Source organism: Hibiscus syriacus, unplaced genomic scaffold, assembly GCF_006381635.1.
Source record: "Hibiscus syriacus cultivar Baekdansim isolate YM2019G1 unplaced genomic scaffold, ASM638163v2 tig00111721_pilon, whole genome shotgun sequence".
Taxonomy (NCBI): Eukaryota; Viridiplantae; Streptophyta; class Magnoliopsida; order Malvales; family Malvaceae; genus Hibiscus; species Hibiscus syriacus.
Window position 1 is genome coordinate 846,001 of NW_024063164.1, and position 10,511 is coordinate 856,511.

General features: G+C 34.3%; 1 long non-coding RNA gene across 1 annotated transcript; it reads right to left on the reverse strand.

Moving 5' to 3' along the window:
* Positions 1-419: 419 nt before the first annotated feature.
* Positions 420-10,195, reverse strand: LOC120168864. Its single transcript, XR_005520607.1, has 3 exons — positions 10,183-10,195; positions 5,878-5,880; positions 420-526 (listed from the first exon to the last, which is right to left on the reverse strand). It is a non-coding gene; the product is annotated as an uncharacterized LOC120168864 (long non-coding RNA).
* Positions 10,196-10,511: the final 316 nt, after the last annotated feature.

The window sequence follows — 10,511 nt, forward strand, 5'->3', positions numbered from 1 at the left end:
GGAGGCTATCTCTCATCATAATTTTTTTTTTCAATAATATATTTTTCTTTTTTTTTTATTTAAATTTATTCAATTTATTTTTTTTAATACCCCTTTATTTTCCTTTTGCAGTTTTCTTGGATGAAGATCAATTCAAACTGACATTGGAAATTTCTAAGTCCTGTGGATTGACCATTTCTTCTCTATAGTACATTCTTAGCTTATTTGATTGAGAAAAAGGCTTTATTTATTTGAAAATTATGACACTTGTTAGGTTTCTTAATCCTTGTAAGAAATTTGAGACATGGATTGTAGAACCAGAACCAATCCACCATGTGTTATAATTAACATTAACCATATTTGACTCAAAGAAAAAAGTGAGACTGATTTACCTTTCTTCTCAATCCAACTCTTAAACTTGACACAATCCTTTTTTAGGTTGGACTCTTTCTTAATGTCAGTTTGAGGATGGATTTTAACCTTCCCCTTTTGTTTGGCTTGGACTGATCACTTTCCTTGAGTAACTATCAATGCACTCTCTCCCATCCTCAGTGAGTCTAGCATCCTCCTGATCACACATGGTTAAAGGTTCATTGATGGACTATTTATCCTATGTGTGTTATAGGAGATATTAAATGGCCCATACTAAGGTGGAAGAATGTTCAATATAAAGTGTTGAGTTAATCGATTGACTGAATCGGCCAAGAGGGGGTGAATTGGCAATAAAAATTTTGGTGGAAACTTTTGCAGAAAATTTAAAGAAATTGCACAGCGATTTAGAGTGGTTCGACTTTATCAACCAAAGTCTACGTCCACTACCTTAGCTATCCACACTAAGGATTTTCCAACAAATTCACTAATTTGTTCTTTCTTTTGAGGCCAAAGAGATAACCTTACAACTCCCTCAAGAATATACCCCAATACTTGAGAACACTCTTTTCTCAAAGAGAAATACAAATTTGCAAACTTACAAGAAAAACCTCACAAGGCAAATATGTTTGCACAATTCTAGAACAAAGAAAGAACACTCAAGAATAAATACAATTGAGCACAATAAGTGTTCTTGAAAGCAAAATGAATATTGAATGAAAAATAGGCTTGAAATTCTCAAACTTGAGGTTTGATGCTTTCTCTTTGATTCTCTCTTGATTCTAATTGCTTGATGTTTCTTGTTATTGATCAATGGCTTCTAAGCTTGCTTAAATACACCATGAATCACTTCTGAACGTTGGGGATGATTAGAGAAAATAATATAGCCGTTTTAGTGTGAAAACAATTAATAAAACAGTTTGGAGCGTCGGGGGAATCGGTACCCCCTATGGGGAATCGGTTCTCTAAGTGTAAAATTCAAATATTTCGACCGTTATACAAGGGGGGAATCGGTACCCCATGGGGGGGAATCGGCTCCCTCTGAGCATTCTGGATTTCTCGGAGCTAAACCATTCAGGGGGGAATCGGTACCCTCTTGGGGGGAATCGGTTCCCTCTGAGCAATCTGGAATTTTTGGCTTTGAAATGGTTCGAAATACTTTGTAAAATTATTTTTAAATTGTTTTAAGATTAAAACTTAATTTTACACTTGAGTAAGGATTAAAAATGATCTTTGAAAGATTTGGAGTAATGTTTTGATATTCGAATAATTCTATCGAATATACTTAGAAAATCATTTGGAAAATCTTAATATTCATTTAACTTAATTTGTTATATCGAAATATCAAAATGTTTTCAACAATCTCCCCCTTTTTGATATAACAAAACATTTTAGTAATTTTAAGATTTTGAGATTTTGAAGTCAAGTTTTGAAATTACTCCCCCTTACTTTAACACTTCTCCCATTTAACACATTTAACACTTCTCCCCATTTTTGTTAAATCAAAAAGACATTTTAAAGAATTAAACAAGGTTTTGAAATCATTTAGCCATTTGATTATATTTTAAGCTGCTAAGATCACAAGCAAGAGAAACGTTAGCCATTAGTTTCATAATCAATATTCATAGTTAATGTGAAATGGCAAAACTGGTCATATATCTAATCATGAAGTAAATGATGCAATAATGAATAAATTTAATCACACCAAATAGATAATTTCTAACCATTCATAAATCCAAACAAATTGAAAGTCAATCAATCCACAAATTCAAACATTCCAAAATATTCAAAAAGTTAAAACAATAAGTTTAGAGTTCAAAGCAAAACATAGAATCACATATCAGGATCAGGAGGAGGAAAACGAGCTCGTATAGCGGCCATTTCGTGAGTGAGGTCATTAATACGCGCGTTGGTTACTTCATTGTTTGCACGCATCTCCCGAAGAATTTCTAATTGTTGAGCTCCCATTGTGGATAAGTGGGACTCTATAAAAGAGAAGCGTGAATCCATGGTAGCGTATCGGAAATCGAATGTCTCCATAAAGGATTGAAAATATGGAGGCATTTGATGCGTTTGTTGTGCTTGCTCTTCGGGCTGCTCCTCGGGCTGCTCAGGCTCATCTTCGGCTTCATCGATGTCTCGCATTAATTGCTCAAGCTCGAGATCTTAGTCAGCTTCGGGTGGAGCTTGTGAAGAACTAGCTCCCAGAGTATTTGCAGAAGATCGAACCCATTCACCGGTTTCCTTATCCTTAATCCATCCCGCTCTCGTTAAGGAGAGTAGGTTAATTTGTTTCTTAAGGGGAAAAACGGCATCTAGACCGACTCTAAGCCCAGCTGTGGAAAACAGATTACTCAAAATGCAACCGTAAACTAAGGATGAACATAGTTTCTTGTTAGGAACAATATTTACGATTTCAACAATTTCAGCAAAAATAATCTGAGGTAGGTTAATTTTAATATTGTTTTCGAAACAATGTAACCACCAAAGATCTAAGGCTCTAAGAGTAGAATAACGACCTCCGGATGGTCGAAACACCAAGAATCATTAGATGAAGAAAACGTTCATGAAGGTCTGAGACACTTGCACTATCCCTTCTTTTATAACGAGATCCTAAAACTTGTTTTTCATTTGAAATACCATCATTATCTAATCTGAATGTATTGGCTATGTAAGCTGAGTCAATATATAAGAATTATCCTAGGAGGTAGGAACGAATTCTTATGGTTTCGGTTTCAGTTTGGTTTTTAACACAAACGACATTAGAATAGAAAATACGAACAAGTTGATGATAAGCGATGGGTTCAAGGTCAAAGAGTTTATCAAATTTCCACTCTTGTAAAAGAGGAAGATATTTAAAATTGATAGCTAACATAGCTTGACGAAGGAATACGTTCTTCCCGGATTTTGTAAGAGTCGAAATATTGATAATACCAAAAACGATGATTTCTAGGACCAGGATGATTGAAACATGAATTTTGGATAGTCAAGTTAGGATCAATGGGATTAGTATTAGAAATTGGAATAGGAGGAGGATTTGGAGGTGGATTTGGTTAACGGTGTGAGCGACTAGATGATGACCTAGCACGTTTAGGATTGGACATGGTTTAAGAAATTGGAATAGAATTGATAACCTGTAATTTAGAAAACACATGTATGCAATTCAATCAATCCCAAAACTCAATTGAGTCCTCAATATTTCAAGGTTCTCTAAATCAATCCTAATGGGCAAAGTTTTTGAAAAACTTTTAAAAAATGGTTTGAGAAACAATATATGTATAGTTTTCATAACAACAACATAATTTAATCAAAACACAATAATTTGAAAATTAACATTTTTTTAAATTTCAAAAATTTAAAAAAAAAAATTGGAAAATTCTTGTGTTTTTTTATGAAATTGGTTGTAATATCTAGTTTCTAATCACTAAACAATCAATGCCCGATCTAAAGTTCATCCTAGAACTAATTAAAACAAGTCATATGTTCAAAATCAATAAAATAGGGAGTTTAGAAAATTTTACCTTGAAGGATGAGATTGAGTGGATTTTGATGTTGTTTGCACGATTTTAATGATGATTGCAAGTTTAGGAGATGATATTTGAAGTGAATTCCGATTAAAATCGATGATTTGAGGCAAGAATGGAGATAGGGAGAGAGTTGAGAGGGAACGGCGGAAGTGAAAGGAGAGGATTTTTGAGGATTTTGAAGGGTTTTTGCCGTGTATAACCCCCAGGGGGGTATCGATTCCCTGTTGTGGGAATCGATTCCCCTTCAAAGGGGGAATCGGTTCCCTCATGGGGGGATCGATTCCCTCTGCACCAAAATGCTAAAATCCGATTTTAAACACTCAAAATGCTAAATTAATTTCCTCTAGTGGTATTGGCAACTCATATATTGAAAATTAATCATGTTCAAACAATTAAATTAATCTTTAAACGATATTTGAACATAAAATTAATTTTTTATCAAGAATCATAAACTCCCCCTAACTAATATCAATGAATGCAATCAAAAATTACTATTATTATTTTAAACACTAAGTGAAGATAGGTTGGTCAAACCTAATTCTCTCCTAAGTGTCCAAAATCTTTCATTGTCTAAAGGTTTTGTAAAGATATCCGCTAATTGGTGCAAAGTATCAACAAATTCTAGAACTACATCTTCCTTAGTGACATGGTCTCTAATAAAGTGATGTCTTATTTCAATGTGCTTAGTTCTAGAGTGTTGGATGGGATTTTTAGTGAGACAAATAGCACTAGTATTGTCACACTTGATAGGATTCAATTCCATAATCAAAAAGTTGTTGTTTTATCCATAAAACTTGTGCACAGCAACTACCAGCTGAAATGTATTCGGCTTCAGTGGTAGATAATCCAACACAATTTTGTTTCTTTGAAAACCAAGAAACTAGGAGTGTCCTTAAGGTATCTAAAGATTCTCTTAACAGCTAGTAAATGTGATTCCTTAGGACATGATTGAAATCTAGCACATAAGCAAACACTAAACATAATGTCCGGTCTACTTGAAGTTAGATAAAGCAAAGAGCCAATCATTGACCTATATAATTTGACATCTACACATTTACCTCCTTCATCTAAGTCAAGCTTTGTTGAAGAGCTCATTGGAGTGTCATGAGGTTTCCCATTTTCCAGTCCAAACTTCTTGAGCATATCGTTGACGTACTTAGCTTGATTGATGAAGATGCCATCTTTTCTTTGCTTGATTTGGAGTCCCAAGGAAAATGAGAGCTCCCCCATCATGCTCATTTCGAATTCACTTTGCATTAGCTTAGAAAATTCTTGGCAAAGAACATCATTAGTAGAACCAAATATTATATCATCAGCATAAATTTGAACTGCTAATAATCTTTACCTTTATGCTTAGAAACAATGTAGTGTCAACCTTCCCTTTTAAAAAACCTTTTTCAATTAAAAAATTTGACAATCTTTCATACCAAGCTCTACGAGCTTGTTTTAAGCCATAAAGAGCTTTTGTCAATTTAAGAACATGGTATGGAAATTTTGAATCTTCAAAACCTGGAGGTTGTTCCACATACACTTCTTCCTTTATAAAACCATTTAAAATGCACTTTTAACATCTATTTGATATAATTTAAATTCATGAAAACATGAAAATGCTAGTAACATTCTAATTGCTTCCATCCTAGCTACGGGAGCGTGTTTCATCATAGTCTATGCCCTCTTCTTGAGTATACACTTGAGCACAAGTCTAGCCTTGTTTCTCACTATATTACCACTTTCATCAAGCTTATTTCTAAATACCCATCTAGTACCTACAATAGTTTTATTACTAGGCCTGTCAACTAATGTCCATACTTTACTTCTCTCAAATTGATTTAATTCTTCTTGCATAGCCATAATCCAATGTTCATCTTTTAATGCTTCTTTGATGTTCTTAGGCTCTGATGCATGAAATAAATGCAACATAATTACAAATATTTCTAAGAGAAGATCGAGTAGTTACCCCTTTGGATGGACCTATATTTCACCATCCTTGACATAGTTGTACTCTCTTGGATAAGATACTTCCCTTTCTTCAATGGTTGATTCTCAAGAGGATCATGTGTTCCTCTTTTTCGTTTCTTCCTTTGATGATGGTTCTCCAACATCATGTCTAACGTCATTTGTATTTATAACGCCTACATCATCATTCACACAAGAATCCGTCCTCGAAAGGGGATTATCATCGAAAACAACATGTATAGACTCTTCTACAACTAAAGTTCTTTTATTAATACACGATAAGCTTTAGAATTTAAGGAATAACCCAGAAAAATTCCTTCATCACTTTTAGCATCAAATTTGCCAAGGTTTTCTTTACCGTTGTTTAAAACAAAACATTACATCCAAAGGATAAAATACTAATGTTAGGCTTTTTATATTTGAAAATTTCATATGGAGTTTTTCTTTAAAATTGGCCTAATCATTACTCGATTTACAACATAACAAGCGATATTTGGCTTCCGCCCAAAAATATTTGGCAAATTATTTTCACAAAGCATGGTTCTAGCCATTTCTTCTAAAGTTCGATTTTTCCTCTCAACACTCCATTTTGTTGAGGGGTTTCTAGGTGCTGAAAAATTATGGCTAATACTGTTAGAGTTACAAAATTCAGTAAATCCAAGATTTTCAAATTCAGTTCCATGACTCCTAACACTAGTTATAGAGTAACCTTTTCATTTTGGATAATTTTTGAAAATGTGATGAAATGTTCTAATGCTTCATCTTTGTACTTAAGAATGAACCCAAGTATATCTATAGTCATATACCAAGACAAATGCATATTGTTTTCCACCCAAGCTAGTAGTTCTAGTTGGCCCAAAAAGATATAAATGGATCAATTGTAAAACTCTACTAGTTGATACATCATTAATGGATTTAAAAGAAACTCGCTTTTTGTTTTCCTTTAGCACAAGCATCAAGATTTTATCATTATCAATTTTAGTTTAGGCAGCCCCCTCGAACCAATTCTCCTTGAACTAACCGTTGCAAAACACTCATACTAGCATGTCCTAGTCTCCTATGCCATAACCAACTATCATGCTCATCCTTAGCAACTAGGCATAAATTAGTCATATCAAAAGAATCTAAATGCACCATGTATATGTTTCCTATTCTATGACCAACAAGCATAATCCGATTAGATGCAATGTCAATGACTTTACAACCATTAATTTTCAAATAAGACATTGAATCCTTTATCGCATAATTGACTAATACTCAATAGATTATGCTTTAATCCATTCACATAAAACATTTTTAATTTGTATGGAAGATGTATTACCTATTGTACCAATACCTTCAATGTGACCTTTTGAATTGTCTCCAAAAGTCACTTCTCCTCCATTTTTAGCGTTAAGCTCAATGAACCGGCTTTTGTCTCCGTCATGTGTCTGAGCATCCACTATCAAGGTACCATGAATTTGAATTTGTTTCCCGTGCCTTGTAGCAATGCTCCTTTCCCTACAAACATAGATTATTTTGATTTTTGGTACCCAAATTCTTTTGGGTCCATATTCATTAGTTTCCAAAATCCTAGTCCCCTTAGGTATCCATTTGTGTAGGATATTTTTATCTTTAGTAGTAATGAGTTCTTTAGGAACCCACATACTTCTAACGATTTTTCCATTAGAGGTTCTTTGGAGACCTCTATGATTGTAGTTTCTAAAACTTTTTCTAACAAAGTTGGATTTTGAATTTCCACCTTTTTCAAAATGTTTTGTTCCAACTTTATCAAAAGAAGTTTTAAGATCATCAATTTTCTTTTGATGATCATCATTGATCTTTGAAAGTAAATTTTGCAAATCTAAATTTTTCTTTTCAAACTCTTCTAGTTTGATTTGCAAATCTTTGATTTTACTTTCAAGATCATTGTTGGTTTTGGATATGAGTTTGTTTTCAATTTTCAATTTTAAAACATCATTTTTATATTTTAAAAATAATTTCTCATAATCCGAAGCTAACCCATTATATTCCTCTAATAACTCATCATAGGATAAATCATCAAAATCGGATGAGTTAGAGGTTACCTTAGAATCTTCCCCGAATGCCATCAAGAACAAGTTAACTACTTCTTGTTCCTCTTCATCGGAACTTTCTTCATCGCTCCGTGTAGCCACATGAGCCCTGTGCTTATTCTTTGATTGACCCTTTTTCTTCAATTGTGGGCAATCATATTTGACATGCTCTGGCTTTTTGCATTCGTAGCAAATGATTGGGTCCTTCTCTTTCGGTTCATTTTTGAGGCCTTCATTTCGTTTGAATTTTCTTCCTCGATATGGTGTCATCATTTTTCTGAACCGTTTGGCAAATAATGTCATTTCCTCGTCATCGTCATCGTCATTCGAATCACTCTCATCTTTTGTGGATTTGAGAGTAACTCCAATGTTTTTATTCTTCTCCTTCTCCTTTAGTGTCTCGTCAATCTTGTCGAGGTCCACCTCATCTTCGAGCATCATTTCATGAGTGAGGAGTGACCCAATTAGCTCTTCAAGAGTTAAGGACATTAAGTCCTTAGACTCGATGATTGTCGTCTTCTTTGATTGCCACAATTTTGGGAGGGAGTAGACTAACTTCCTCACAAGCTTTTCATTTGAAATGATCTCTGCATATGATTTGAGACCATTGACAATCGTTGAAAATCTATTCGTCATAGCTTTGATATCTTCATTTGGTTTCGTCCTGAAATTCTCATAGCTATGCGTTAGAATACTAATTTTAGATTTCTTTACCTCATCGGTACCTTCATGAGTGACTTGAAGTTTGTCCCATATTTCTTTGGCAGTTGTACACGATGAAACTCTTCCGTATTCATCTGGTCCAATAGCACAAAAAATGATATGGATGGCTTTGGAGTTGAGCTGGAACATTCTTGTCTCTCCTTCACTCCACAACCTTGGATGAGTGAGAGGTTTGATGTATCATTCTTCTACGGCATTTCATGCTCCCATGTCACTTGCTTGAATGAAGTACATCATTCTATTCTTCCAATAGGCATAGTTAGCTCCATTGAAGAAAGGAGGCTTGTTGATAGGCATCGAATCGAGACCAGAGTCGAAGTTTGAAGCGGAGGCCATTGATGACTTTGATTATCGATATAACTCTTCCCGAATCGACTCAAGAGGTGATTAAACCTTCAAATGAGTTAGGCTCTGATGCCAATTATTGAGTTAATCGATTGACTGAATCGGCCAAGAGGGGTGTGAATTGGCAATAAAAATTTTGGTGGAAGCTTTTGCAGAAAATTTAAAGAAATTGCACAGCGATTTAGAGTGGTTCGACTTTATCAACCAAAGTCTACGTCCACTACCTTAGCTATCCACACTAAGGATTTTCCAAAAAATTCACTAATTTGTTCTTTCTTTTGAGGCCAAAGAGATAACCTTACAACTCCCTCAAGAATATACCCCAATTCTTGAGAACACTCTTTTCTCAAAGAGAAATACAAATTTGCAAACTTACAAGAAAAACCTCACAAGGAAAATATGTTTGCACAATTCTAGAACAAAGAAAGAACACTCAAGAATAAATACAATTGAGCACAATAAGTGTTCTTGAAAGAAAAATGAATATTGAATGAAAAATAGGCTTGAAATGCTCAAACTTGAGGTTTGATGCTTTCTCTTTGATTCTCTCTTGATTCTAATTGCTTGATGTTTCTTGTTATTGATCAATGGCTTCTAAGCTTGCTTAAATACACCTTGAATCACTTCTGAACGTTGGGGATGATTAGAAAATATAGCCGTTTTAGTGTGAAAATAATTAATAAAACAGTTTGGAGCGTGGGGGGAATCGGTACCCCCTATGGGGAATCGGTTCCCTAAGTGTAAAATTCAAATATTTCGACCGTTATACAATGGGGAATCGGTACCCCATGGGGGGGAATCGGTTCCCTCCGAGAATTCTGGATTTCTCGGAGCCAAACCATTCAGGGGGGAATCGGTACCCCCTTGGGGGGAATCGGTTCCCTCTGAGCAATCTGGAATTTTTGCCTTTGAAATGGTTTGAAATACTTTGTAAAATTATTTTGAAATTGTTTTAAGATTAAAACTTAATTTTACACTTGAGTAAGGATTAAAAATGATCTTTGAAAGATTTGGAGTAATGTTTTGATATTCGAATAATTCTATCGAATATACTTAGAAAATCATTTGGAAAATCTTAAAATTCATTTAACTTAATTTGTTATATCGAAATATCAAAATGTTTTCAACATAAAGTGCACCAGGAAAGAATCAAACATTTCAAACTCTAGTGCTCTAATTCGAGTTTTTGAATCTCACATCTTATTGATGTGATCACGTATGCCTTTCACAATAGTGAGCCTAATGGACGTGAACCTCATGATTAGGATGCTGGCAAAATATTTTTTTAGAATTTTTGAACTACTTTTCAATAACCGTTAATAGTTCTTGTAAATTCTCATAATGCTCAATTAAGCCACGAACATCAGCAGAAACCTTACTCTTAATGAACATAATGTTGAGGCGATTAAATCACTCCCACTTTTCATATGTAGCAAGACCAACTTGAATGTTGGTTTCAATGATATGTGGCTCAGTTTTTCTTTTACCATAATCAATATCTAGACACCCCAATTGAAGAATAATTCTCTTCTTTCAGAACTTAAAGTTCTCACTGGTT